The sequence below is a fragment of the Oryctolagus cuniculus genome, chromosome 9 (assembly GCF_051225735.1).
Source record: "Oryctolagus cuniculus isolate XC-2025 breed Fujian yellow rabbit chromosome 9, ASM5122573v1, whole genome shotgun sequence".
Taxonomy (NCBI): Eukaryota; Metazoa; Chordata; class Mammalia; order Lagomorpha; family Leporidae; genus Oryctolagus; species Oryctolagus cuniculus.
The window spans coordinates 129,421,359-129,447,877 of NC_142875.1; the positions used below are offsets into that span (position 1 = coordinate 129,421,359).

The 26,519-nt window shown below is 39.7% G+C and overlaps 1 protein-coding gene across 27 annotated transcripts in view; it reads left to right on the top strand.

Moving 5' to 3' along the window:
- LOC103348950 (uncharacterized) overlaps window positions 1-26,519 on the top strand; it is a 395,863-nt gene that overhangs the window by 183,084 nt on the left and 186,260 nt on the right. For 6 of the 27 annotated variants that reach the window (XR_016213122.1, XR_016213126.1, XR_016213127.1 and 3 more), the window contains 2 exons: window positions 2,653-2,810; window positions 3,733-3,933. The exons of 9 other annotated variants lie outside the window; for them this stretch is intronic. The gene's annotated coding sequence lies outside the window, so the exon portion shown is untranslated. Of the gene's footprint in view, window positions 1-2,620; window positions 2,811-3,732; window positions 3,934-26,519 lie in introns of those variants that run through there. 12 more of the 27 variants (XR_016213106.1, XR_016213103.1, XR_016213105.1 and 9 more) reach the window with 8 other exon arrangements.

Below are 26,519 nucleotides of genomic sequence, written 5' to 3' on the forward strand. Positions count from 1 at the left end.
TGCCCAGGCTACAGAAGCCTTTTGAGTCCACAAACTCCATCAGTATTTAGGCAAGGCCATAGGCAAAGTGGAAGTTCTCTCCTCCCTTAAAAGAAAAGTACATCCTTCTTTGATGGTCCTTTCTTTCCACTGGGGTCTCATTCATGGAGATCCTTCATATAGGACATTTTTTTTTTTTTTTTTGCCACAGTATCTTGGCTTTCCATGCCTGAAAAGGTATCATGGGCTTTTCAGCCAGACCAGAATGCCTTAAGGGCTGATTCTGTGGACAGAGTGCTATTTAAAGCAATTGTCATTCTAGAGGGACAACTTTATAAAGATTATTTTTGTTGGGATGTTAAGAGAAAAGTGTTATGTCACTGCTCATGTATTTGTATTGGCATTAATCTGATTGTGTTTATAAGGCAAGGTGCAGATACATAATTTGAGAATTCTGTAAGACAATTGCCTGGCTACCTAAAAAAAGCTGATATCCTAAAAAATAATCAAATAAGCAGGTAGCTTAATTGTCTATATTCAAAGAGACTATAGAACAAAATGCAATGAAACTCTGTTGAATTCTGTATTGAGAAAAGTATTTATATATGAATGTCATTTTGGGGATACTTGAACAGATTTGAGGATGGGTGGTCTAGATGATATATGAGATAATATGGAATTATGGTTTTCTTTTTGATGTAAGTATGGTCTGTGGTCATGCAGGAGATAAATGTTGAAATCTCTGGGATGAAGTATAATGATGTCTACTTACTTCCAAGTGATTTTGTAAAATGATTCATGCACATACAGAAGGAATGTGTTGTTAAGTCTAGAAAAGTATATATGGGTGTTTGTTATACTGTTCTTTCCAGTGTTACAAAGATTTTAAACTTTTAACAATAAAAGGTGGAAAATGGGAAAGACTCTGCACTTTCTTTAAGTTCAACCTGCTAGCATGATGCATGCTATTGGTACCAATATGTGAATGCCAAGGATTCTTCATAGAGCTTCTTCTACTGACAGTTACAACAGCCTTTTTGGAGGGTGGATCACAGGAATATGGCTAAGCAGAAAGGGCACTTACTATGTTAGAACATAATACATGGAATAGATGTTAATAAAGTATATTTCATTAAATTTAAGATATGCAATATATAACATACCATAATTTTATGTATCACAAAAAAAGAAAAAAGTTAACTAATATTGAATAATTTTAAGAATAATCCAGGTTTGAGACATGAAAATAAGAATGAATCCTAGAATTAATGAAATACAGTATTCCCCTCCTCCAAGTGGGTACTTATATTCTAACTGTAATTCTATCAGGATTATCCAGATCTAGTCATTTTCCTAGTTATCATGCCTCAGAGAAAAATATTAAGGAGGTGACAAACCTAAGTTTTGTTGCCAATGACAAACATATGGATGTATCTACTAGTCACAGATGTAGTAGAGAAAATAGTAGGGAAAAACTGTACAAACAGGAGGAAGAGGTTTAACTTCAACACTTTGACATGGTTGTGCATTTGGATCTTGACCCTATTGCACCACTGATGTTACTTGCTTCATGTTACAGATAATAGAGTTTCTTTTCTAGGTCATAGTAAGTTTTTGTATGTATATGAACAATAAAACAGAATTAACTCTGACAGTTTTCAAAAGATGAACAGCTGAAAAATATAGAAAAATACAAAACACAATGAGCCCTCCTAATTCTTGGCATCACTAAGGCCTGATGCAGATGACAGCAGTAGATTGTTTGACTGTTAATGATACTTGCCGCTGTCTCTGGGAGGACCATGCCTCCTTTCCCTGTCAGCCTCAGGGGCGGCTATGGGACTTGCTTTGGCCAATGGTAAGGGTGCTATAGGTCACTTTTGTGCACAAATTTCATAGACCAGCTCATTTTGTGTGTCATATTTCCTTCTTAACTTTGTCCTGGGACCCTGCTAGTGACTGATGTGTAGCCTGGGACTTGCAGTGAAGGCAAGAGAGAGAAAGGATGAGAAAGAGATCAAGGAAGGGTCTAGAACACTAACACTAATGTGAGGTAAGAATTATTTTTGAAATTCACTGAGATGTTTGAGGCATTGGTGAGTGTAGCATAACTTAGCTTTTGATTGACTGAAATCATTAAATCATCCCAAGTAAACTTATTACAGATAAAATTAGCAGAAGAACAAGATACCTTTGCATCTGCAAAATTTGCTTGTTTCTTGACAAATTAGGTCAACTAAGTTACTATGGAGAGCCATATAATAACACTACTTCTCCATATAGTGGAGGTTGTTTGACAACAGATTAATTATCATTGATAAAGGTTAGTACAAACAGTAATACTGAAATGGTATACATATATATATATATATATATATATATACCTATATCTATATACTGCTGTTCTAGAATCTTTATTTGCATTGAACTCATTTATCTTCATTGCTAGTCTTTGGAGTTTGCATTATCTTCTGTATTTTATCCTTTTTTTTTTTTTTACTATTCTGCAATGTTTGATTTATACTTTCAGCTCCTTCTTTATTTTATTCATTCATGAGGTATCGAAATTGGGAATAAGAGGAAGGCTAGTGTAATTATGCCAAAATAGTTGTGATGGATTCTGCACTTCTATTTAACACAGGGGTTGAACCATCTTTATCTTTACATCATCAGTTTGGAAGATGGAAAGTGGGCAGGTGAGCCTAGCAGAGCAGAGAAGACTGAAACCTACTGAGAGCTGAGTGTCTGATGGTGAAATTATGACACGAAGTGGTTGGCAGGAAAGAATTCTAGAGAGGCCCAGAAATTTAAAGCCCCAGGAACCTTGAAAGGTAAGATGTGCTGAAAACAGCAGAGTTGGGTGAAAGGACATAGGTGGGGTAGGCATTTTGGGGCGGGGGTTAAGTTCCTGCTGGGGAGGACCACATCCCGTTTCTGAGCATGTGGAATTGAGTCCGGTCTCCGTATTCCAATCTAGCTTCCTGCTATTGTGCATGCTTGTGCTGGTAGGCACCGCGTGATGGCCCATGTACTTGGTTCCTGCCCCCCATGTAGGAGTGCTGGCTTTGGACTGGCCCAGTCCCAGCTTTTGTGGGCATTTAGGGGAGTGAATCGGTGGATGGAAGATCCTCTCTCTCTGTCTGCCCCTAAAATAAATATAACTAAAAAAATAGTTTAAAAAGTACATTTGTACTAGAGCCCCTGATCGTCTGCTTGGCCAAGGGGTGACCCAAACCTTGACCCGTCAGGCAATATGGGGTTGCTACTGAGATGCATTTGTATTTTATTAATGATGAAATAGAAGTCTCAAGAGCTTAACTAATGGGTTCATTGGTATGCATTTAGCAAGGCTCGATCAGAATTAAAATCTATGGAGTTTCCTCCTGTTGGCACATGTTATCCCTGTGAGGCACTTTAATCTCAGGCTAGCATCTGGAGAGTTTATCCTTTTGGCTTTAACAGCAGTGAGGGAAGTGGCACTTCTAGTTCCTGAGAAAGATTAAAAAAGTTGGTAGTTTATGGGAATCCATGTCATCTAGGGGATAATTATTCTTTATCTTTTCTACATTCTACTGAAATGTGCATCTAAAGACCTTGATGTCACTTTTTACAAATATTGCTTTCTTTTTTTTTGAGAAATAGATGGAGATGAAATGGGGTGAAGGGAGGAAGAGAGAGTGGGAGAGTGGGAGAGAGGGAGGGAGGGAGGGAGAGAGATGGAGAGAAACATGCCCATCTGGTTTCACTATTCAGATGCCTGTACCAAGATGGCCTTAGCAGGAAGCTGGAATCAGAAGCAGAGGCAGATCCTGAATCTCGGCACTCTGACATGAGATGTGTGTGTTCCAAGAGGCGTTCTAACTGCCAGGCATGTGCCCAACGGAAGATGTTATTTTATTAATGTCTTTTTGTTTGTTTTAGTGTGGCTTAAATTAATAAACTAATTTTTCATTTTAATTTAAAATTAATTTTAATAGATTCACTGTGATTTGCAGACACAGTTCTAAGAACACAATGATACTCCCTTCCTCCCTCTCTCCTTCCTTCCTCCTCTCCGCCTCACTTCCTTCTCTTTTAAGTTTTTGAAAAAGCATATTTTAAAGTTACATTATGATAAAAAAACTTAATACTTCATCAAATATGAAGATTAACAAGTAAAAAGCAGCAAAACCCTAGTTTAGTGGGAATACAGACAATAACTATAAACAGTAATTGAATGGAAAAATGACCATGTCTTCCATATGCAGCAAATATTAATCACTTGTCATTAAAACTACAATAGCGTAGCATTCTTACCACTGGTTTGACCGAAGTATAAAACAAGGTTTTACAAAACTATATTTGCAGCAATACTGATATACACATTTATTTCTTTTTCAAAAAAATTTTTTTTTTAATTTTAGCTCCCATATTTAAGGGATAAAATGTAATACTTGTCTTTCTTGGTCTGGCTTATTTCACTCAACCTGATTCCCCCAGTTGTGTCCATTTGGCAGTAAATGGTAGAATTTCATCTTTTAAATAGCTGAATAGTATTCCTTTATGTACATACACCACATTTTCTTTACCATTCATCTGATGATGGACACCTTGGTTGGGTTCTAATCTTGGCCATTGTGAACAGTACTGCCATGAGCATGGTGGTGCAGGGATCTCTTTGACTGTGTTCAAGTCATTTGGGAATATACACAGTAGCGGGATTGCTGGATCATATGGCAAGCCTATTTCTATTTTTTAAAGAGAATTCCACATTGTTCTCCACAGTGGCTACACTAGTTTACATTCCCACCAGTGGTGTCGAAGTGTTTCCTTTTGTCCTCATCCTCAGCTGCATCTCTCACTCTCTGTGTTTTGGATTTTAGTCATTCTGACCAGGTGGGGTGAGATCTCATTGTGTTTTGATTTGCATTTCTGTGATGGCCATTCATGTTGATCTCTTTTTCATCTATTTGTTGACCATTTGTGTTTCTTCTTTTGAGAACTGTGAAGTCCTTGGCCCATTTCTCAATTGGATTGGATTTTTTTGTTGTTGTTACTGTTGAGTTTTTTAAGTAGCTGATATAATTGGGATATTAATCCTTTGTCAGATTGGTGTTTTGCAAATATTATTTCCCTTTTGGATATCTTTTTACTCTTGATGATTTCCTTTGCTCTGCAGAAGTTTCTGAGTTTTGTTTAGTCCCATTTGTTTAGCTTTGCTTCTGTTTCCTGTGCTCTGGGTGGGGGTGGAGGGAGGTGTTCTTATCTAAGAAGTCATCCTCTACATCATTGTCCTAGAGTGTTTCCCCTACATTTTCTTCCAGCAACTTTATAGTCTCATCTTAAATTTAGGCCATTGATCCATCTTCAGTTGATTTTGGATATATTGAGAAGTATGAATATAATTTCAATTCTTGTATGTGTATATCTGGTTTTGCCAGCACCAGTTGTTAAAGAGATTATCCTTACGCCACATGATGGTCTGAGCACTTTTGTCAAACATCAGTTGCTGTATGTACGTGGATTAATTTCTGGGCGCTCTATTCTGTGCCATGCTGTGTTAATTACTGTAGCATTGTAGTATGTTTTGAAATCAGGTATTGTGCTGCCTCCAGCTTGGTTTTTCTTTCTCAGAATTGTTTTGGTTATTTGAGTTTTTTTGCAATTTCATGAATTTTCGGATTGCTTTTTCTAAATCTGTAAATAATGCCATGTTGGAATTCTCCAAAAGTAGGTTTTACAATGCAAATGTTATCTCAGTCAATTAGCTGCAGCATAGGTAATACAATTTAGACTTAATGACCATTTTCTGAAGTGTCTTAGGTTAGTAAATCAGTAAAAATTGTATAAGGTTTGTAAGTTGTTATTAACTCACTTAATTCCCATTTTCCATCTCAGGAATAAATGAAGATATTACAGGTCAGGAATTTTCTTTGATTTTGCCAGACGTTTGTTCAATTTTTACAAATTGCTACTCTAAAAATATTCCCAGTGTGGTCAATTTACTTTAATTGTTTTTTAAATAAATAGGATCAGTGAAAGAATTAGCTACATACCTTGTTTTCTTCTCTAGCTAAAATACATGCTTTGTTTTTACAACAGAAATGCATACAAGCAATGTGATTAAATATTTCTCAATGGAAATAATTAAGTTTAATGGAAATTTAGTGAAGTTAGATATTATATTTACTGAAATCTCTTATGAACTTTTGGGATGGTTCTTAGTTCTTAAGAGCTTCCCAATATTACAGTTGGAAGAAACTGTATAGGCAGTTTGGTTCAATATTTTCCCTGATGTTGACTCCTAACTTGTCTGCTGATGAGTACTGTTTGCATTTAGGTGTTCTCTGGTTTTGAAACTTTGAGCTTTGAATGTGTTTTGTACTTGAACAATGCATTGTTAACTCAGTTCAGCTCTTTGCCCAGTGATTACCTTTCAGACATCTTAGCCCAGCTTTGGTATCTCATCTCCCATCCTTAATCATACTGATCTCACTTTATTGGATGCACTTTTTTGAATATTTGGGATGGCATCTAGTCCATAGAGGTGCAGGGGGACTCGACCTCCCTGGCATAGTAGTTGGTCAATTATCAATGTTGAATTAGCCAACATTGGTGCCTGTACTTGCAGATTTTACCAACTATGTGACACTTTACTGAATTTGGAGTCAGCTAAATTTCATGGATAAATTTCTTCATCACTGGTTTCTGTATGTAGATTATCTCAACAAGAATTTAGGTATTAACTAAATCTTTGTTCACTTTTAAATGTATTACATTTTGAGTCTATGAGATTCCAAATTTGTTGTCTTTAATTCTGATATCTTCTACATGCTGATTATTGCTGGTAATAAAATTCTTGAAGATGAACTGGCCCTGTAGGTTTGAACTTACCTTTTCATCAGCTGTTTTGAACTTCCTTTATGTGGGGCTCTGGGAGGCAGAAGGTTCTAGAGTTTAAGAGCGCAGCTCCTTGTGTGGCTTGATGTCTAGTTTCATGACACTTGACCTCTCAATGACTTAGTTTATTCTTCTGGAAAATGGGAATGATAATTATGACTGACCTGGAGAATTTTTATTAAGATCAGGTTGGGTAAGAAATGTAAACCACTTGTAATAACTTCTAGCATGTAGTAGGAGTTAATATTTTTCTCTCACTAATTTTTCTTGATGTTAGAAGATGTGAAAAGAATCATTTTGCTTTCCTTCTGTGAACTCTTATGCCATCTTCCACAATCAGCAAGTCTATTCTTTTTTCTAGAATCAGAGTTTAAAAATTCTATTCTGTACATTTTCTGTGGAAAATTGTAGTCCTCAAAGTAGATCAGAAGCTTTGCTGGTAGGTCATTTATTCCTAATTAATTAATTTAAATATTTATTTATTTATTTGAAAGGCAGAGTTACAGAGAGGGATAGACAGAGAAAGAGGTCTTCCATCTGCTGGTTCACTCCCCAAATGGCTGCAATGGCCGGAGCTGGGCTGATTTAAAGCCAGGAGCCAGGAGCTTCTTCTGGATCTCCCATGTTTGAGCAGGGGCCCAAGCACTTAGGCCATCTTCCACTACTTCCCCAGGTATTAGTAGGGAGCAGCCAGCATTTGAACTGGTGCCCATGGGGGATGCCAGTGCCACAGGCTGAGGCTTAACCTACTAGTTCACAGAGCTGGACCCTCTATTTCTAATTTATAGGAAATGTATACTAAATCAATGTATTGAAAATTTTTCAATTTGAAATTTTTTCCATGTTGAAAGTTTTTCAGTACCTTAAACTTTTCTTGTGACTTAAATCTAGAGTAATAAAGATAAAGCAGGGGAAAAAAGTATGGATGAAAATATGCATGATAGCATTACTTACAGTAAAAACCATCCTATACATCCAATAACAGGGGAATATTTAAATGATGAGATATATCCACTTGTTATAATATCATGTAACCTTTTAAACTATATTTGTATTAACAATGGGAGTATTTACACCCATGTGGAAGAATGCTTTCATAATAAGTAAGTGGGAAATGAATTACAAATTTGTTCCTACAGAAAATTATACCTATAAAAAATAAACATTAAGCTAAACATTAAGCACAGAAAAAACAAAGGTGGAATAATACTGAGAATTTTTGAAGCATGTTTTCTTTAAAGGAACTATTGTCTGTAGTAGTGAATATTAATAGATCGCACAACAAAAAATTTTTAAAAATGGTTGTTAAGACTGGATCACAGTTTATCAGGACGTGGGCACATATATTTTTCCTAATATATGTCCTGACATACAGCAATGTTTTCTGCTTGCAAAATTTTTATTAACATGTATCATGGGGTTCAGTGTATTCATTTTGTGTTTTGTTTGTTCTATGAAGGGCTGCAATCCTGTGGCTTTCATGTGCTCTGTCCAATAAGGAAATTTCAGACCCACAGAGGTGTTGGCTTCCTACAGGCTGCAGCAATTCAGAGAGTCTGCTCTTAGGCAGGTTCTAAGTGAGGACCCTTGCTCTTTTTTTGTTACTTTAAATTTTACTGTTTAATGGTGGGATTGGGGAGGAAGAACAAGAGTAAGAGAGCGAGAGGTTGGGGAAGTGAGGGGAAGATAAAGGGATCTCCCATCTGCTGGTTCAGTCCCCACGATGCTTACAGAAGCAGCCCGGATCCTGGAACGCACTCAGGGTCTCCTGTGTGGGTGGCAGGTACCCAACTCGGTGAACTACCTGCTGCTTCTCAGGTGTAGGTTTGCAGGAAGCTAGAATTGGGAGCTAGAGCCAGTATTGGAACTGAGGTGCTCTGATATGTGATGTAGGCTTCCTAACCAACATCTCAAGCCCCAGCCCTGTGGACCTTTATTCTTCCCTTTCTGGAAGAATGAATTTTCATTCCTATCGTTAAGAACCGTGTTGTCAGTTAGCATCATAATAATTTATTTTTATGGAGCACTTTTATGTTGCAGACACAGATACAATGCTGTAGAAAAGCCTGGACTAAAATTTAATCTTCATAGTAATGCTGTAGGGAAAGTACTAATTATTTTATTTCCCACTGTACAGTTGAGGAAATGGAGCCCTAGAAAGCTAAGTAAGCTAGAGGTTGCATAGCTCACGCAAGTACCTGGCTGAGTTGTGGGGAAGATTTCAGTCTTCCCATTTTTGATGATGGGGCACAGACTAAATGAACAGCTGTTCCTTTATTTTTTGCATTATGAAAATGGTATCCATGGTATTCATTTATTTATTTAGTAAATTCCGTGTTTTTGTTGAGATTCTTCTCTAAGGAAACAAGCATTTCTGAGTTTTTCTAGAAAATAATTAACAAAATGAAGGGCAAAAAGACATTTGTATTAATGAAAGGAACAATCTGTGATGTATGCTGTATTTTCTTTCTGTATAGGTAAATGAATAAGTGTTAGCTCCTACAACCTATCTCACTTGATTCTTTTCTTTGTTGGTTGCAAGTTAATTCATGAAAGCAGTTTGTTTAGGGACACTATGCAGTGGGTCCTGTGGGTCCTGTGTCGGGTTTGTGGCTACTGTGATGAATGGTCCTGCGCCTCCAACAGCATGGAACTCGGTCTCCACCTGCCCCCACTGCTCCCATAGCAGCCTGGCACAATGTTCTGTGGTGGAATCAAGACGACTAAGACACAATCTCTGGTCTGGAGGAGACGCACATAATTGGGGTGCGATAGGATGATTGCCAGTGGGTGTCTGTTAGGCCTGGCGATGGACAGGAAAGAGGATATGATTTTTGAATTCAGTGGTAAAGAATTAGTAAGGGCTTATTAAATGGGAAAATCGAGACTCTTCCTCCAGAAAGGCAAATCGGCACGAGCAGCAGCGTAGCAGCTGCAGGAGAACCAGGGAGCATTATGGGAATATGAGCAGTTAAATGTCGGTACACTGGAAGGATATTTTGAGAGAGTCTTGGATAATGGGACTAGAATAATTGGGAGGGCTTACATCATGCTTAACCCTCATTTATCTTGTAATTTATTGCATCCGAACTTTGTGATAGGTATGCATATAATAGATACAGAATTGATCATGCTATTGAGATAGTTTTGCCTTAATTTACTATTTTGTGATTTATGCTGAGAATATTTGATTTTTATATAGGCACATAAGCATTTATTTTAGTCTTCTAAGATATGAGTGATCTGGCAAAAACCACACAGACGATATATAGAAAAAATTCTAAAACCTTGTATGTTTGAGGTCTATATTTATTTTTTGAAAGAACACAATTCTGTGTCCTAAGAAAATGTTGATCAGTGAAAAATATTTCATTCTAACTCTAAACATCCACAATAATCGAATATTTTGTTCAGATATCAGTTATTTTTATTTTCTTTCCAATTATCTTTGATATTGCTTTTTAAAATATTAAAACAACTTGCATCTGTTGATCTTGCAACATGATTCTTTTTATGGCTGAAATTTTAAAATTAGTTGTGATCTCATGTGCTCTTTTACTTGTATTTTGCTTTTCTTATTTTCTAATGGATGACTTCTTTCTTACGAGTTCAGAGCCTCCTCCCTCTTCTCTATGAGCTAGCTTGCATATTTAATGTGCTGAAGACTAAATAACTCCTAAAATTAAAAATAAAAATTCAAAGGTGAACTGAGTGCAGTTGCTTAGCGCTTTTGAGTTTCTACCGTTCAGCTCTGGAAGCTTCTGAGTCAAAGGACAGCTTAGTAAGCGAGTGAGGACAGCTTTGCTGATCTTCTATTCTCAAGGGAGGATTCTCTGCAGATAGCCACTTGCAGTGAGCATTTGAGCAGTGCAGGTGGTGATGTGTTTATCTTTTTAAGAATTTCTTTCTGCATCTCAAACAGAGTGAGGGAGTCAGGAGGTACTTAATAACTATTGGATGCTTAAATAACTGACATACACAAATATTTGCCTATTCTTCACCTACCAAATTTCTCTGATTCTTCACAGTACCTACTTCCCACGAATCAAGAAGCCTGCTCTAAATTGGACTTCTCTTCTTCCTAAAGCAGAAGCAGAAATCTTCTCAGTTGCTGTGATTCTCAGTGGGACATTTTCAGGGATATCATCTGGGAGCTTTTTCTCTTGCTGTGGGTTTTTCCCAACTTCTTCTAGGGTGTTGACTACAAAGGACAAACAGGACACTTTTCCAACCTCAGGGAACCTCGAATTGACAAGAAGCTGTGAAACAAGTAAATATGTAACTCAGTATTACAATTTAAGCTTCCCACCATAGGAAGGGGTTCAGATGAGGAAAAAATAGCTTAAAAACAGATCAAGGCAAAGGTGGGATGGTAATAGGTGTAGATTATGCGGGTGATGTTTTCCTAATGGAGGAAATGGGAAATAATGACATTGCGAGGTTTGGAGACTGTCTGGAAGGACAGAGGACTGATTAGTTTTCTGGAGAATTTAATGGGCTGAGGGTTCTTGTAGAAGAGCAGGAAAAAAAGAAGAGATTAGGTCATATGTAAGGGGATTTAGAAAACCAGGAGCAGAGGTGAAGAGTTAGGATTTTAGGATGTCCTAAAAATGTAACAGAGGAGCATCAGGCCAAACATATGGGAAAGAAAGCTTGGAGACAAAGGTCAGCGCACTGAGTCGCAAAGACTCCTCAGTTAGGTCAGCATAGATAGGACTCATTGATGTGCTGCATCAGAATAATGAAAATGCATTGTGCAGCCCGTGTTGGTGGGGTTATCTGTTGGAGGGTCCATGACTGGATGTGGTTAGTGTAGGGAGAAGAAGCCAAGAGTATGTTTGATAGTTCTTGTGGTATCAAAAGAACATGAGGCTGTTAAAAGCAAACAGGCTTCAATAGGGGACGTAGATTTTGTATTGAATATGTTGGCGACTTCAGTTTTGTATATACCAAGGTAGAGAATTCTAGCTGATTTGTGTATAGATTTAGAAGCAATTTGCATAGATGGACTGATTGAAAGCATAGAAAATGATAACATTATTCAGATGAAAGTAAATAAGAAAATAAGAGTTTCGAGAAGAAAATTAGGGAAAATGCAGTAATAAAAGAGAAATAAGTGAGGAGTCTTGGACCAGAGGTATGTTGTGGCAAGAACTCACATAAAAGAAAAGAGAGGGGATGCCACGGAAATTTCTTGGATCTCCTAAGATTAAGGAGAGCTTGTCAGAGGAAGGGAAGACTAGGTTGAGAGCTGAGCTGTAATATGAGTTTTCTAGGAGATCGGGGCTAGGTGGACAACACTGGGGAGTCTGGGAAGTGACCTCTTTAGTGAGCCCTTAGATGCCCTCCATCTCATGTGGAGTTCATTCCTTGGATCTGATAGCAAGGGATCCCTATCCCTTTAGGCATAAATCTTCCTACAGCACTGGGTGCATCACCCCTCCCCCGAAAGAAGCTCCCAGACTTATAAAAGAATTCTGTTCTAGAAGCACCCTCACAAATTGGATTCGGCTTGATTCAAAAGTTGCCTTGCAAAGACTCGTCATTGTGTCTGGATTTGCTGGATAATAAGCAAATGGAGGTTTTGATGATTAGTTCCCACTCTCCTTGGCCTAAACAAAAGTTTAAATCCATGTTTCACAGCCTTATGTTCTGCTTTTTACAAAAAATCATTCCTTGACATATGTGCTCTCTCTGGAATCTCCACCTCCAGTCATCCAGTTTTTCCCCATTCCATATTTGCTGTACTCCTTGGTCATTTTGTTGTTTTCCCCTAAGATAAGGAGGCATTCTTTCTTTTATTCTCATTAGCTCTTGTAGTCTCACTGGAAGCTTTTGTATTTTGAAACTAGCAAGATACTTAAAATTATCTCAGATTTTCATGTATAGTTATAAATGTTGTCCAGGATTTTGGTAATAGTAATAGCAATACCACTGATGGCAAGTTGTTATAATATCAGTACTGCCGCAGTAATTAATACTGAGAAATATTTGTTCAGTCTTTATATTTTCTAGGGCTGTTCTGTTGAACATGGTAGCCACTCGTCACAGGTGGTTATTGAATACTTGAAATGGGACTGAACCAAACTGAGATGTGGTATAGGTGTAAAAAGCACACCAAATAGCAAAGACTTCATAGAAACAAATGTGAAAATGTCATTAATAATTTTATATTGATTGAGTGCTAAAATGATAACATTATGGATATGTTAGATGAAAGTCCTGCTTACTTTATTCAAATTTTATCATACCCACAGCTGTCCCATAACATGGAAGAATCTAGAAAATATTTACCAAGAAATCCTGCTTCCTCTCTTCTCGATGTGTAACTTCTGTCCTTAAGCTCCTAATGCAGCCATAGCTGTACACAGAACCTGGAAGACTGGTCTTCTTGTCATTTGTCTCACATTTACCTCTTCAAGTTTTAAGATTGCCTGATCTTTGCTGGAATTAGGAATCAACTCACGTATCATTAATATCAGTAGATGCAGTTGAACATTGTGTGCTGGCTGGTACTCTATCCCTTGTGGTCAGAACGAATCAACTTTTTGAATTTAAGATTCAGTAGGAGGTATTTTGCAGCTGCTCTTGGGGAATGTTTTTCTATTGATGTCAGTTCTATCCTAAGGCACATCAAAAACATTAATATTACAACAGAGAGGCAATGATGCTTTGTTGAAATATTGCTTGAAGGATTTTTAGGAAGTATTAAACAACACATTTACCATATTTAGGGGAATGCTGTATTTCCTTATTCAAGCATGTGCTATTATAGTTAACTTCCTTGATAATTCTCAAGTTTTTAGCAACCATTTGTAATTTATAGAGCAATTTATGTAACAAGCACATATACAGTACTAGGCACTATTCTATATGTATGAGAGAATATCAGCTCATTAGAGCTATAATTAAAAGATGTAAATATGTTTAATCTGCTGATTTGAGTGAGTCATTACAAGCTGGAAACATTCTTGGGACTAAAGTATACTTTATTAATATATTTTAAGATCCTTTTTAAAGATCTATTTATTTATTTGAAAGGCAAAGTCACAGAGGGGCCAGGAGAGAGATGGAGAAAGAGAAAGACCTTTTCCATCAGTTGGTTCACTCCACAAATAACTGCAACAGCTGAGGTTTGGCCAGGCAGAAGCCAGGAGCCAGTAATTTCCACATGCAGGGAAGGGGCCCACATTCTTCTGCCATCTTTCCTTGATTTCTCAAATGCATTAAGCAGAAGCTGGATCAAAAGCTGAGAAGCTGAGAATGGAATGAGCCCTGTAGAATGGCATGTTGGCATCGCAAGAGGTGGCTTAGCCCTCTGTGCCATAACACTAGACCCTCATACAGTTATGTTATTAATAATGTTCTTATAAGCCTGTAGATGAGCGTAATGCAGTATTGAAGATACAGATTTTTGTCAAGAATAAGAACTATTGTTTCCTCTGTCAGTCTGTGGAGCCACCTATCCCTCCGTCCATTCATCTACTTCTCCATTTATTTACAGATAAATCATTTTGAACACTTCTCACTTCAAAAGATGTTTTCAGTGTCTGATATATATAAGAACAAATGGTTTGAATAGAATGATAAACCTCATCAGAAATGATTTCAAAGTAGAAAAATATTTGTATTGGACTCTCTGGGGAGACAGCCATAACAATTAGACCCCACTACAGTTTTTGCTCTCTCCCTCTCTGCCAAAAGGAAGTAGCATGGGATGAATCACAATTTTATGTGAAAAAAATTTAAATATGAATTTGTTTGCAAAGGCTGTTTTCTTTTTCTATTGGAGAAGGGAGGAAGAAGGAGATAGCTCTGATTTGATGCCTCGGTCCCCAAATGCCTACAACTCTATCCAGGACTGGATTGAGCTGAAGCTGCCAACTGGGCATTCAGTACAGGTCTCCCATGTGGGCGACAGGAACCCAACTGCTTGAGCCCTAACCTGTTGCTTTCCAGGTCTGGTGGGGCAGGGAGCTGGAATGAGGAGCAGGAGCTGGGCAGAATGCATATATCACACCTAAAAAAGCAGGCAGAGTGCAAATCCCACAGCCATTTGCATTCTCAGACTTGGCTCGCTCAGCTGACCTCCTGTACATCATGAGAGCAATGTGTTTAAAATAGTGCTTTCTGGCTGCTGATTACACTCGAGAGGAATTCACTATCTGGTAGAGTTAATATATATCATGCAACATAGGATGAAGATGTGAAATCTGTGTCTACCAGAATTTGAACTCCCAAGACCCTATTATCTGTGATTTCAAGAAACACTACCATACAAGCGAATTTTATCATGATGCTTGAAGCTTGTGATAGAGGGCCCTTTGGTTTTTATTTATTGTTTCATGTTTTGGTCTGCCTCCTGTAAGTTCTAAGCTATTGAAAGCAGGTCGTTTCTTATTCACCATTGAATCTCACCACCTAGGACAGCTGTGACACAGAGAAAGCACCATGTACATATTTGGCAAAAAAAAAAAAAAAAAAAAAGAATACGTGGATGAGTTAATTGACTGTTGATCAGTGGGTTTTTCCTAGACAAAGGACCTGAACAAAGGCCTATAGGGACTCAAATAACAGTGTCCTGCAACCTAGTTCTGAGTTCAAACACCATTTTATTCAGCTCCTTTTCAAACTGGCTGTGATTTAGGGTGAAGTCAGCTTCAGCCAGGGCACTGATCTTTGGGTTGCATTTTGCCTGGGGTGCTGTTCCTCAGTTCTCCAGGCTCAGAGGGCTGATTTGCCAGAGCTCATCCTGGATGTTCAGTTTCTTGCTTGTCCAACTTTCTGGAGATGAATTTATAAATCTAAATGACAATTTACAAGATTCGTAAGAGAGAGATCTGTTCAGTTGATTGTAAATTACCCAGCCTTGGGTTCTGTGGTAATAACACACAGCAGGACTAACAGAGGGAATGTGCATTTTTACTTAGCTACTTTTCACATTATCCATTCATTAACCACTAGGTACTTAGTCCTGTAATGACCATGCATTCCAGTAAGTCAGGCAAAAATACTTGTCAGTTCTTCTGGTGTCACATGATTGATTCATACAATAAAGCTTGTAGAAGGGAGCTTGGGCAGAAGGGAGGGGTGGGAAGAAAGGACGTACAAAGAAAATGTCCTTTGTTTCGTTTAACTTATCATAAAATGACTTTGATCTGTGAGAATGGACCGATCATAGGGAGAAAATACTGTAGGGGCAACGTCTGTGACACTTTAAAATCTGGAGGAATCTTAGTACTTATTTTTAAAATACGGGTAAAATAGGAAGACACTCCTAAACAATTTAACAAAACCCTTTCTCTTTTTGTACTTTTCCTGCTTGATTTTCATGAAAATCCAGGGAGATTATTTTGCTAATATTTTCTTCCTCTTCAAAGCAGGAAGTGATGGCAGTAGGTTCTCCTGATGGAAGGAGCATGGGCTCTGTGAAAGGGTCTGAAGTGAGTTATGGGGGGAAGTGAGTGAGGGAGGGAGGGAGAGAGAGAGAATGAGAGAGAGAGTGAGAGAGAGAGAGAGATCTTCCATCTTCGGGTTCACTCCCCAAATGGCTGGAATGGCCATATCTGGGCCAGGCCAAAGCTGGGAGCCAGGAGCTTCACCCAGGTCTCCCCAGTGTTGCAAGAGCCCAAGCACTTGGGCCATCCTCCACTGCTTTCCCAGGCACATTAGCAGGAAGCTGGATTTGAAGTGAAACAGCTGGGACTTGAACCAGTGCCCATATGGGAAGTCAGTGCTTCACACAGTAGCTTTCACTTGGTTTAATATCTAGATTTCACTGAATGAATTTAACTTTGTAACTGTTTTTCTTGGCCCACCAGTAAACATATATTCAACAAAAATGTATGGCACAATGATTGCAACAGGCACCTCGTAGAGTACCCAGTGCCAGCTCTGGATTAAACTGACATGGCCTGCAACTGCCCAGCACTAGCCGTGTCTTGAATTGGTGGTAGGGTGAGTAGGTGGATAATTAACAGCAGAGAAAGCAAGAAAGAAATGGGAATGACGACTTGGGGTTTACAGATGCTGGGTTTCTGAATCCCAGGAGAGAACCTATATAGTTGGGGCTGGCCAAGGACAGCGTCTGGAGGAATGGAGGTCTAGACGGCATGGTTCGTGAGCTGTGAAGGCCGATGAGCCAGTATGCATAGTGAAGAGAGCCAGGGGAACGGAACTTCATGCCCAAGTGGACTGTCCCCCTGGCTGATGGAAATGACCTCTGAATATTCCAAGGGCATGACAGTCCTGTGGGGCAAGGCACCTTTCAGCTCACGGGTAGTCAATTCAGTTCCCTCACCACCCAGCCACCCAACACCCAGAAAAGGTCATTCATGGGGAAAATAGGTTTTTTTCACAGTCTCACGTCAGGGACTCCTTTCTCGAAGTGCCCTAGGGAAGTTGGTCTTAGTTTTTGCCCAATTTTCCCTCAGTGCAGGTTTCTTCCCTGGATTGTGGCCACTAGATGACGACACCTTTAAGTTATGATGTTCAAATTCCTCTTTCGGACCCTTCCACACTCACTGTGAGTCTTCCCCTCTTGTATCATACAAAGTAATTTCCTGGGCTACCCTAAATGTTAGGAACGATGCAAAGCTTCTGCTTGGATTCAAGGTGTGGGGTACAGTTAGCTCATAGCTGGCATTTCCGTAGGTGTCAGGTTCTGTTGTTTGTGGTTCCTTCCCTGTCCGTGTGGTGCAGTTAGCCTCAGGATGGGTTCCCTCCCACCCTAGAATGCAGCTCAGTGGGCCAGGATGGCCGCATGGATGAAGATCTGCTTTCCCCAAATAATCTCACAAAAAGCTTAAGTGTTCTAGTACTGTACTTCATTTTCGGCAACTCATTGGCTCCTAAAGGAAAGTAGCCTCTCACGTTGTGTCTGGCCTCCGGTTCTTCTTCAGCTCCTGGCACACAGGATGTGGGCAGCTGGCCTGCCATCCAAAGGTTGGGCTACATCAGAAATGCCAAAGGCAGTGGTCAGCGATGGTTCCCACTTTGGGGACTTCATAAAGGGAAAGAAGGAGAGAGAGAACAGCCAGAATTCAGCCTAGCACCTCCTGGCATACTTGAATTCTCAGAGCCACGGAGATTTGAAGCTAGGGATAAGCAAAGTTAATGTTGGGAGATAAAAGCCGCCTCCCTCCCAAGTGATGACCCTCTCTTATTGCCTGTGGAGAACTCTGTTTCTCTCATGATGTGGGCTGAAATCAGTAACCTAAGTTAGAATAGTTGAATATTGTATTACTAAATATTGTATAACTAAAAGACCCGATTTTCCCAATCTATCCTAAAACTAGGATCAGTTGTTAAGAATGTGGGCATCTTCCCCATCTTTTGCTTTTCTTAGAGATTTAGATTGAATTTCTGTTTGAAATTGTCATAAAAATAATAGCTATTTTAAAAGATGTTAAATTTTTAAAATTAATTTCTCTGAGAGGCAAAGAGACACAAAGAGACAGATGACTCTTCATCCACTGATTCTCTCCCTAAATGCCTGCAGTTGCCAGGCATGGGCTATGGCCAAATCTAGAAGCCAGGAACTCAATCCGTCTTCTGTGTGGGTTGCAAGGACCACAATTACTTGAGCTATTACCCCTGTTTCCCCAGATTGCATTACTAGGAAGCTGGAGTAAGGGGTTGGGGTGAGGTATTGAATCCAACTATTCTAACGTGGGACATGGGAATCGTAATCTGCATCTTAACCACTAGGCTAAATTCCCATTCCAGTAATGGCCATTTTATTATAAATTTATACACACATGCATGAAAGCAGGACACGCCCAGCATTTACCATCTTTGTTTTCATCCATTTAACTGTTTTAAACACAAGTAAGTGTGCAAGAAAGTGGTGTTCAAGGACTCTCTCTCTCTCTCTCTCTCTTCTTTTGTAGTTGAGCCACCTAAGTTTTGGTTCACATGGGTTCTGTATTGCCTTTCCGTGTGTGCTGTTTTGTATTAATAACCCTGCCTGAAGCTTGTGACCTTGGCTATGGCCTGGAAAACCTCTTAGCTAATTTTCTTTGCTCTATGCACTGAGGCCACAGCTTCTCTGCATCCAGCCAAATAATGAGTTTGCCACTAGCTGGGTCATGTGCTCCCAGCACCTGTCCAGCTTGGAAAGAATTTGAACAGATATCACAGAATCTGTGTCTAAAAATCTGTATGGTAAATTAGTTTCCAAGGTTAAAGTGCACCTTACATTTTAGATGGCAGTTCTGTGTTGAGACATCACAAGGTAGCTTCATAAATTGAAGAGCACTTCGTTAAGTGACCCCTAAATACCAAAGTAGACTGGTCTTCACCTGGTCTTCTCAACGGTGTGGTAGTTTTGCTTATTTTCATCTCAGGGTCTTAAATACAGATGACTGGAGAGGCCAGTAAGGGAAAGAAAGAGAGAAAGAGACAAAGAGGGGGAGAAAGAAAGGAAGGCAAGGCTCGCTTAGCACAGTAGGAAGTGGTGCAGACTCTGAGCTGAACCGTACATGCCTACTTGAAGTGCACATGCCTCGCTGAGGGAGATAACCTCAGGTCAGCCCCAGCAGCGAATGCAGTGTGAAACTGTGATAGTGGGGTAGCTAGATGTCCCAGTTTAAAATTTTTATTTATTTGAGAAACACAAAAACAGACACAATGATATTTCCCATCTGCTGGTTCAGTACCCAAATGTCTGCAACGGCGGGGGCTGGCCCATGCTGGAGCCAGGAGTGGGGATGTCAGTCCAGGTCCTCTTTATGAGTGGTACAGACTCCACTACTTGAGCCATCACTTCTGCTTCCTAGAGTGTACCTTAACAGGAAGCTGGAGTTGAGAGCAGAACTGGGAATCCAACAAGTCATCGAACCTGGGCATCCCTGCTGGGGATATGGGTGGCCAATGCCTATTCCCAAATGTCCCACTTTCAAAGGGAAACTGAAAACTCGAAATTTCATCGGAAATACCCTTATTTTTAAATAGCAATGACTTACTGATTTTTTTGTTTGCTTTACTAAACGAAGTGAAGAAACCCTAGGTCTTGGGTGGCAGTGTTTAGTAGAAACTGCTGAGCTTGCCCCTAGGTTCCGTGTCTGGTGGTTTTCTTGCCTTGCCCTCGCCCTTACCCAGCCTTGCCTTTTGCTTGCTTGGCTTTGTTGTTGGACTGGTCTACCATGCCAGGGTTTTCAGCGATAAAAATATTTCCAAATGCTTGATAAATGAAAACTTGTAGAAGCTGGAACATGAAAAGCAAGAAAAGTTTAAAATCAGAAGATGGAAAATATTAAAAACAAGGCCAGGCCGTATCTGAAAGAGGAAAGCCTTTCTGCGAAGGTTGAATCACTCCCCGAGAGTCCAGCATTGAGGCTCAGACCATCCCGACAGGAGCCTCAGGACAGAAATCAGGCAGTGAGGACTTCGCGTTATTGGCAGTCGTGTGAAGGTTGCCTAATGCAGACCAGGCACGTGGTCTTTAAAGTGGAAAGCTCCATATGAGTATTTTCTTTAAAGGTTTAGTTTATTTATTTGAGAGGTAGCGTTACAGAGAGAGAGGGACAGGGAAAGACAGAGAGAAAGGTCTTAAATCCACTGGTTCACTCCCCAAATGGCTGCAATGGCCTGAGCGGGAGTGCCCCAAAGCCAGGACCCAGAATTTTCTTCTAGGTCTCCCTTGGGGGTGCCAGACACTTGGGCCATCTTCTACCGCTTTCCCAGACCATAGCAGAGAGCTGGACTGGAAGAAGAGCAGCCAGGACTAGAACCAACGCCCATATGGGATGCTGGCACTGGTGCCGTAGGCAGAGGCTCAGCTACGGTGCCATAGCACTGGCCACAGGCCCCGGACTGTGTCTTTAATCAAATAGTAATGATCTGAAGAAATGGCCTCAGTTACTTGTAGATGATAATTATGGTATAATTATAGGAAAAGATTCTTAGCAAAGAATAGACATCGTCAAATTCATACCTAAGAAACCATAAAGCTTGAGGACTTTATTTCAGTCCATGCGTCTAATTTGCACGTTTTTCTGAGGTGCTAGATCTGTAATAAGGAAACCGGGTGTTTGTACCATGGAGAACACTTGTACATCCTTCTAATCAAGTGCATACTTCTTATCTTCCTTAGTCTGTGATACATGATTTCCTTTATTACATTATATTGCACCAAATTCCTAAGTCTTTTCAGTGTTGCGAAACTAAAATTGAGCACATTTAGGTTATTCACATTTGGCTAATTGCAATTAACATACTATCATTTCTATGTTTCATATTTTCCAGTAAAATATTAACATAAAGTATTTAATGTTTTTATGATTAAAAATTACAGTTAACAAAGTCCTTCTACATGCTACTACATTTGAATCATTTCAGCAACTATTGTAACACTCATAAGGTAGTCACTTCTCTATTTAATAAGCATCAGTCTGAAGCCATAAGTAAGATACCTGTGACTGAATGTCAACCCAGTTTGAGCAAAGTGGTGGATACTCTATTGATGGTCTTATTTTCCACCTGTAATTCTTCACACAAAGGTGCTAGATGACCTTGCGTGCACTCAGTAATAATGAGTTTCACTTGCACATTTTCTCTGAGAGGGTGAAATTATTACACTGAGACATATTAAAAAGAGGATTCAAATCATCTAAAAGCAAATTCTTCATCAATTATGACAGACTTGAAGACAACCTCCTGTAGGATCCATAGATGCCTTTATAATTCATTTAAAATAATGATTAACTTCTATAATTATTCATATAATTTCACGAGAAGTTTTGAAAGTGAATTATCAATGACATAATATTTGCCTTTAATGTTTTTCTATCACAGAGAGTAAAATAAATTTGGGAATTTTCATTTCTCATGGTAAAAAAAGATATAAGAAATGATTGAAACAGTCAATGGATGTGCAGCCTGTTGAAAAATTTGTTAGATTTGTGAAGACGAGTGACAGGGAAGGATGACAACTGTGCAACAGAAACGCTCCCCTCCTGGTAGACAGCCTCAGCACGTAGTTTCTGTACATCATTCGAGCTGGCGATTAACCGGGAGTTCATGGCGGAAATGAGGCGTGGGATTACCATGGAGCAATAAACATCACTCTGGTTTTGCCTGAATTTGTGTAGTATTTTGAAGGCTCAGAGCTCTTTTTATGACATTGGGTGTTCACATCCGTGACTTGACATGTGTAAGGCATATATTTTAAATCTCCTTTAACAGACACAGAAATGGGTTTGAACAAATGCACACAGCTCCCCGCTCTCTAACTCACGCCCATGGATGATAGATGTACTTTTCTTTCAAGGGGGTTCAGGTCCTGGTCCTGAATTCCTTCCAAGAGCAGGCCATTATTATCTCATGTTGGATTCCTGCTCGGGTCTTTTGACGAAATATAAATTCTAGATTCCTTTTTTTTTTTTCCCTCCTGTTGTGCCCTTATTTTGCCATCTTCTTCTGTAAGGCTAAGGCCTTAGTTCTGTGACTTTGAATAAATTAGTATCTCTCTCTCTTTAGGTCTTAGATCTCTTTTGGGTAAAATCATGACGCTAGGACTTTGAATTTTCTCCATTTCTTGTCATGATTTAGTGCACAGCATACCTGAATAAAAAATAGTCTGCACTTGAAAGAATACATATTGGCAACCTAAGTACCATGCATGATAAATATATAAGGAAATATAATGACATTGGAAATGTCATTGGAAAAAACTATGCATAGTAAAAATGTGCAAAGGATGCAAATAGGTGAATCAAAGGGGAATTATAAAAAGAACCAATAAATATAGCAAAGGACACATAATCTCCCTGGCCATCAATAGCAAGAAATTTTGCCCACATTTTAGCAAATGTTAGACTGTTTGTATTAAATGTAAACAGAGTCACCTTATACAGTTAGTAGGAGCCTACAATGGAGATTTGATTCAGAGGGTAGGATTGACAAAACTAAGACTGTTGTGGCGTGTGTTTGTCACACTGGTTAAGAAGATGTTGTTGGCACACCTGCACCCCACATAGGAGTACCTGAGATAGAGTTCCAGCTCTCCTCCTGCTAATGCACACCCAGGAAGGAGGTAGGTGATGATAGTGCAAGTAGTTGGGTGCCTGCCATCTACCTGGGAGATCTGGATGGAGTTCCCAGCTCCTGACTTGGGCTGGCCCAGTCCTGGCTTGTGTGCCCATGTGGTGAGTGAACTGGTAGGTAGGAGGTTTCTGTCTGTCTTCCTTCTGACTTTGTCTGTATCTTTGTACCTCCCAAATACATTAAGAAAAATAAACGTTGTGCCTTTTAAGTTTTCCATTATAAATATCTATTCAGAGAAATACCTGTGTTATTTAGTATATTTGAAATACTCAAAAGTTGCCAGTCAATTTAAGGATAGTTGAACAGATTATGCTTCATATCTATCATGGAATATTAATAATTAAACATTAGAAATGAAGTATATTTGAGCACTCCTGAAAAACACTTGAAACTACCTTAAATGAGTAAAGCAAACTGCAAGACAAAATAAGGGATTTCCTCTGAGGAAGGATACGAACTTGCAGGTTGGGATGGTGGTAGGACAGGAAGTTCATTCTGTAATATTCCTTTTTTTTAAAAAGGGATTTGGAAGCAAATGTACTCACATTCTTTATCTGATGGTCTAAGCCTTCAGTATCGGTGTTAGTCATTCTCCACTCATTATGTGAAGAGGAATGTGGTGCTGATTTTTTCCATTTCTAGGGATTTTAATGTGATCACTTGGTTAAGATGGTGCTGTGGTATTTCTGTCATGACCTGAGTCTGATTATGAGCAAGTATCAGACAACTCTGATTGGAAGGACTTTTCATCAAAAAGTCAATGAGATACAATGCAAAAACGAAGGTGGAAGAGTTGCAGACAAAAGGAGGCTGAGGCGGTCATGCAATGAAAAGCGAGGTGTGATCTGGGCTTTTCTTTTGTAATATAGAACAATATTGGAATAACTAGAGATGTCTGAATGGAGCGTGTAGATTAAAACATAATAACTAGTGGTTAGTATTGGTCTAGGTGTAAAATTCTAGGGCCACGCTGCCCAGCTGTCATAGTGTAACCGTATCGTCGTACTGTTCCTGGCGATGAACACTTCTATAGAAAGCTTGCAGCCAACCTCGTGTGTCATGCGTATCGTTTTGCTTTTCTTGCCTGGATAATTCTATGATTTTTTTCTTTGTCCTTGTAGTTCAGAAACTTCCTGAGAGTAAATTTCAAGGCTAATGTTATTTTATCAATTATTTTCCTGAAACATGGTCTACTTATTTGACCTGCAGATTAAAGCCATTATTCCAGGGTTGTTTTATTTTAGATTCACATTTTTTTCTGTTTTATTTGTTCAGTTCTTTAGAAAAACATAGCAGTGATGCATTTGCTAGATTGCTTGTTTCAGATCTATTGCTGTGTCTGTATTCAATTAGTGCATTGATCCTTTTGATTTTATTTTCTTAACGTTGCAAAATCCTATTCACTGTGTTCTTGACTGTGTGGTTGTGTGTGTGTGTGCACGCACACACATCTGGCTATCATCTGCCATAAACTCTGTTGTTCTCAACCTTTGCAGTTCTAAACTCCCTTTTCACCTCTTTCTCTTTCTTCTTGAAGTTGCTCACCGACGTGTCATTTTTTACAGAAAGAGTTCAGAGCTATGATTTCTTTGAGAGACCGGAGCTCTTCCACTGTCTGATTTCTCACGTTTCAGTGACAGCATTTCCAGTGGGTTTGAGATCCTCATCTGTCAACCCACCACCGCTGGTTTTAAGCATATTCGCGCTTGGTGTCTTTGTGATTATGACGTTTGCTCAAGTGGGGTTTCGGCTGTCGTGGTCTCGGGGAGCCATTTGTCCAATCCGCCATTTTGTTGCTCTTTAGAATCTAAGACACGTTGGTTTTTCTAGGCACATAGAGTGGCTGTGGACAAGCTGTTCAGGGCACAGACTTGCCGTTCCCTCGTCCTGCTCCTCTCTCAGTTGCTTCTGCTGTGAGTCCACACTCAGCCTTTCTTCTAGCCCAGAGTCCCTGGTGTTTTGCAGGTGAACTTCATGGTAGGAGCTCTAGAATGCAGATAATTAAGTGAACCCACCAATGTGCAATATTTTTTCTGTTTTTCGTTATTTTTGCTGTTTCTGGTGAAGAACTGATGATTTGTGAAGAAGCTGCAGGAACAAATCAAAATGTCTTCATTCAGCAGTATAAACATGAAGGAGATAAACTGCTGTTTTCTGTGTTGTGAGCTTTAAATCCTGTGGAGTCCACGCTTTATTACGGGAAGCAGAATGCAATGTCAGAAGCAGAAGCTGAGAGTCATGTGACATCTTTGAAGAAATGGAAATAGCTGGATTTGTGTCTTCTGTGTGAACTTCTCAAGCTCTCTTGGATTTATGGGCAATACATCGTGTGCTTATGAATATGCATTCCCCACAACACAGATTCTGCTTGAAATTTTTAAACTTAATTTTGTAGTAGCAGACAGCCTAAATCTGTAATTATGCTACCATTCACTGGTTTGTAAAATTCCACTTGATGCTAATTATACTTAATGATTATAGTTCTTAACAGTAATTACAGTGGAAAATCTGTAAGGCAGAATTATCTTTACTCGTTTAGTAGGCTGGAGTTTAAGTAAGAACAAGAGACCTAACACTTTAGCAATATAGGTGTCCCAACCAAAAACTATATTTAATCACGGAGTGATTTTCAGTCTTTGTCGTTCAGTGCTACATAAGGCTGGGGGTGGACTCCGTGGTGACTCCTGAATGCCCTCTGTTTCCGTCCCCTTAGGCTGGTGTCGCTAGCACGTAAGCCAGTGGTTCATAAGCAGCGGAAGTTCATTCCTCAGTGTTAGAAGCGGGATGTCCGAAGTCAAGGTGCTGCAAGGTTCTTGTCTGCGGACATCATCTGCTTTGTGTTTCTCAGATGGCACCTGCTAGTTGTGTCCTCACCTGGGGGGACCACACGAATTAGGAGGCGAGGTTTCAGTGCACGAATGTTGGTGGTGCTTAAACCCTGAGAGCATAGCGCTGTCCTTCATCAACTTCTTATTGTTGTTCAAGGGAATGGTAAGAAGCAAGTCACTCCACAGTTCCAAGATAAAATTTAAAACTATTAAAGACTGAGTAGGGATGTGACTTCTGAAGAGAGCTCGCACAATTCAGACCAGTCCTTTAGTTTCCTTTGAAGGAGACAAACAAATGTGGGGAAAACACTTAAACATGGCTTCAAGGCATTGAAGGGCAAATGGGCCAGCACAGAGTGAATGGGGTGGAGATCCGGAAGGCCAGAGGCCAGAGGGATGCATGGGCTTCCTGTGGAGGTTCCCCTCTGGGTTTCTGGAAGGTTCTGCAGGGGTTGGATGGAATCTCAACAGGCCAGGCAGCCCCTGGGCAGACAGCCATAGACCGGACCTGACCAGGGGCACAGCGGAAGGAAGAGCAGAATCCTGGCCTGGCGTGGCCCCAGAGGGTGCATCCCAGCACTGAGGTGTGAAAGCTGCAGCCACAGCTCCCTCAGGGCTCACTGTGGATTCATTGCGTCCCTGGAGATTGAATTGAGGAGACCCCCAGGTTGCTAATGGCCCTGGGCGAAGCAAGCCTCAGAGAAAAACCATCACATCAGTCCTCAGAAAAACCAACAATGAGCAATAAAATGACCATCAAGTTTCCTGCTATTTAAATACAGAATA